This window comes from Triticum aestivum, chromosome 5A, assembly GCF_018294505.1.
Source record: "Triticum aestivum cultivar Chinese Spring chromosome 5A, IWGSC CS RefSeq v2.1, whole genome shotgun sequence".
Taxonomy (NCBI): domain Eukaryota; kingdom Viridiplantae; phylum Streptophyta; class Magnoliopsida; order Poales; family Poaceae; genus Triticum; species Triticum aestivum.
In genome coordinates this window covers 347385899-347390125 of record NC_057806.1, presented here as the reverse complement: position 1 = coordinate 347390125, position 4227 = coordinate 347385899, and positions in this window count along the sequence as shown.

Sequence of the window (4227 nt, the reverse complement as noted above, 5' to 3'; positions counted from 1 at the left end):
CAGTATTGTCACAAAAGATTTTCATTGGACCCGAAGCACTAGGTATGACACCTAGATCGGATATGAACTCCTTCATCCAGACTCCTTCGTTTGTTGCTTCCGAAGCAGCTATGTACTCCGCTTCACATGTAGATCCCGCCACGATGCTTTGTTTAGAACTGCACCAACTGATAGCTCCACCGTTTAATGTAAACACGTATCCGGTTTGCGATTTAGAATCGTCCGGATCAGTGTCAAAGCTTGCATCCACGTAACCGTTTACGATGAGCTCTTTGTCACCTCCATATACGAGAAACATATCCTTAGTCCTTTTAAGGTACTTCAGGATGTTCTTGACCGCTGTTCAGTGATCCACTCCTGGATTACTTTGGTACCTCCCTGCTAGACTTATAGCAAGGCACACATCAGGTCTGGTACATAGCATTGCATACATGATAGAGCCTATGGCTGAAGCATAGGGAACATCTTTCATTTTCTCTCTATCTTCTGCAGTGGTCGGGCATTGAGTCTGACTCAACTTCACACCTTGTAACACATGCAAGAACCCTTTCTTTGCTTGATCCATTTTGAACTTCTTCAAAACTTTGTCAAGGTATGTGCTTTGTGAAAGTCCAATTAAGCGTCTTGATCTATATCTATAGATCTTAATGCCTAATATGTAAGCAGCTTCACCGAGGTCTTTCATTGAAAAACTCTTATTCAAGTATCCCTTTATGCTATCCAGAAATTCTATATCATTTCCAATCAGTAATATGTCATCCACATATAATATCAGAAATGCTACAGAGCTCCCACTCACTTTCTTGTAAATACAGGCTTCTCCGAAAGTCTGTATAAAACCAAATGCTTTGATCACACTATCAAAGCGTTTATTCCAACTCCGAGAGGCTTGCACCAGTCCATAAATGGATCGCTGGAGCTTGCACACTTTGTTAGCTCCCTTTGGATCGACAAAACCCTCTGGTTGCATCATATACAACTCTTCTTCCAGAAATCCATTCAGGAATGCAGTTTTGACATCCATCTGCCAAATTTCATAATCATAAAATGCGGCAATTGCTAACATGATTCGGACAGACTTAAGCATCGCTACGGGTGAGAAGGTCTCATCGTAGTTAATTCCTTGAACTTGCCGAAACCCTTTTGTGACAAGTCGAGCTTTGTAGACAGTAATATTACCGTCGGCGTCAGTCTTCTTCTTGAAGATCCATTTATTCTCAATTGCTTGCCGATCATTGGGCAAGTCAACCAAAGTCCATACTTAGTTCTCATACATGGATCCCATCTCAGATTTCATGGCTTCAAGCCATTTTGCGGAATCTGGGCTCACCATTGCTTCTTCATAGTTCGTAGGTTCATCATGATCTAGTAGCATGACTTCCAGAATAGGATTACCGTACCACTCTGGCGCGGATCTCACTCTGGTTGATCTACGAGGTTCAGTAGTGTCTTGTTCTGAAGTTTCATGATCATTATCATTAAATTCCTCAATAATTGGTGTAGGTGTCATAGAAACAGTTTTTTGTGATGCACTACTTTCCAATAAGGGAGCAGGTACAGTTACCTCGTCAAGTTCTACTTTCCTCCCACTCACTTCTTTCGAGAGAAACTCCTTCTCCAGAAAGTTTCCGAACTTTGCAACAAAAGTCTTGCCTTCGGATCTGTGATAGAAGGTGTATCCAATAGTCTCCTTTGGATATCCTATGAAAACACATTTCTCCGATTTGGGCTCGAGCTTATCAGGTTGAAGCTTTTTCACATAAGCATCGCAGCCCCAAACTTTCAGAAACGACAACTTTGGTTTCTTGCCAAACCATAGTTCATAAGGCGTCGTCTCAACGGATTTTGATGGTGCCCTATTTAACGTGAATGCGGCCGTCTCCAAAGCATAACCCCAAAATGATAGCGGTAAATCAGTAAGAGACATCATAGATCGCACCATATCTAGTAAAGTACAATTACGACGTTCGGACACACCATTACGCTATGGTGTTCTGGGTGGCGTGAGTTGCGAAACTATTCCGCATTGTTTCAAATGTACACCAAACTCGTAACTCAAATATTCTCCTCCACGATCAAATCATAGAAACTTTATTTTCTTGTTACGATGATTTTCAACTTCACTCTGAAATTCTTTGAACTTTTCAAACGTTTCAGACTTATGTTTCATTAAGTAGATATACCCATATCTGCTTAAGTCATCTGTGAAGGTGAGAAAATAATGATATCTGCCACGAGCCTCAATATTCACCGGACCACATACATCTGTATGTATGATTTCCAACAAATCTGTTGCTCTCTCCATAGTACCGGAGAACGGCGTTTTAGTCATCTTGCCCATGAGGCACGGTTCGCAAGTACCAAGTGATTCATAATCAAGTGGTTCCAAAAGTCCATCAGTATGGAGTTTCTTCATGCGCTTTACACCGATATGACCTAAACGGCAGTGCCACAAATAAGTTGCACTATCATTATCAACTCTGCATCTTTTGGCTTCAACATTATGAATATGTGTGTCACTACTATCGAGATTCAATAAGAATAGACCATTCTTCAAGGGTGCATGACCATAAAAGATATTACTCATATAAATAGAACAACCATTATTCTCTGATTTAAATGAATAACTGTCTCGCATCAAACAAGATCCAGATATAATGTTCATGCTTAACGCTGGCACCAAATAACAATTATTTAGGTCTAATATTAATCCCGAAGGTAGATGTAGATGTAGTGCGCCGACTGCGATCACATCGACTTTGGAACCGTTTCCTACGCGCATCGTCACCTCGTCCTTACCTAATCTTCGCTTAATCCGTAGTCCCTGTTTCGAGTTGCAAATATTAGCAACAGAACCAGTATCAAATACCCAGGTACTACTGCGAGCATTAGTAAGGTACACATCAATAACATGTATATCACATATACCTTTGTTCACCTTGCCATCCTTCTTATCCGCCAAATACTTGGGGCAGTTCCGCTTCCAGTGACCAGTCTGCTTGCAGTAGAAGCACTCAGTTTCAGGCTTAGGTCCAGACTTGGGTTTCTTCTCTTGTGCAGCAACTTGCTTGCTGTTCTTCTTGAAGTTCCCCTTCTTCTTCGCTTTGCCCTTTTTCTTGAAACTAGTGGTCTTGTTGACCATCAACACTTGATGCTCCTTCTTGATTTCTACCTCCGCAGCTTTTAGCATTGCGAAGAGCTCGGGAATAGTCTTATTCATCCCTTGCATATTATAGTTCATCACGAAGCTCTTGTAGCTTGGTGGAAGTGATTGGAGAATTCTGTCAATGACGCTATCATCCGGAAGATTAACTCCCAGTTGAATCAAGTGATTACAATACCCAGACATCTTGAGTATATGCTCACTGACAGAACTGTTCTCCTAAATCTTGCAGCTATAGAATTTATTGGAGACTTCATATCTCTCAATCCGGGCATTTGCTTGAAATATTAACTTCAACTCCTGGAACATCTCATATGCCCCATGACGTTCAAAACATCGTTGAAGTCCCGGTTCTAAGCCGTAAAGCATGGCACATTGAACTATCGAGTAGTCATCAGCTTTGCTCTGCCAGACATTCATAACATCTGGTGTTGCTCCAGCAGCAGGCCTGGCACCCAGCGGTGCTTCCAGGACGTAATTCTTCTGTGCAGCAATGAGGATAATCCTCAAGTTACGGACCCAGTCCGTGTAATTGCTACCATCATCTTTCAACTTTGCTTTCTCAAGGAACGCATTAAAATTCAACGGAACAACAGCACGGGCCATCTATCTACAATCAAACATACATAAGCAAGATACTATCAGGTACTAAGTTCATGATAAATTTAGGTTCAATTAATCATATTACTTAAAGAACTCCCACTTAGATAGACATCCCTCTAATCCTCTAAGTGATTACGTGATCCAAGTCAACTAAACCATGTCCGATCATCATGTGAGATGGAGTAGTTTCATTGGTGAACATCACTATGTTGATCATATCTACTATATGATTCACGCTCGACCTTTCGATCTCCATGTTCCGAGACCATATCTGTATATGCTTGGCTCGTCAAGTATAACCTAAGTATTCTGCGTGTGCAACTGTTTTGCACCCGTTGTATTTGAACGTAGAGCCTATCACACCCGATCATCACGTGGTGTCTCAGCACGAAGAACTTTTGCAATGGTGCATACTCAGGGAGAACACTTCTTCATAATTAGTGAGAGATCATCTTATAATG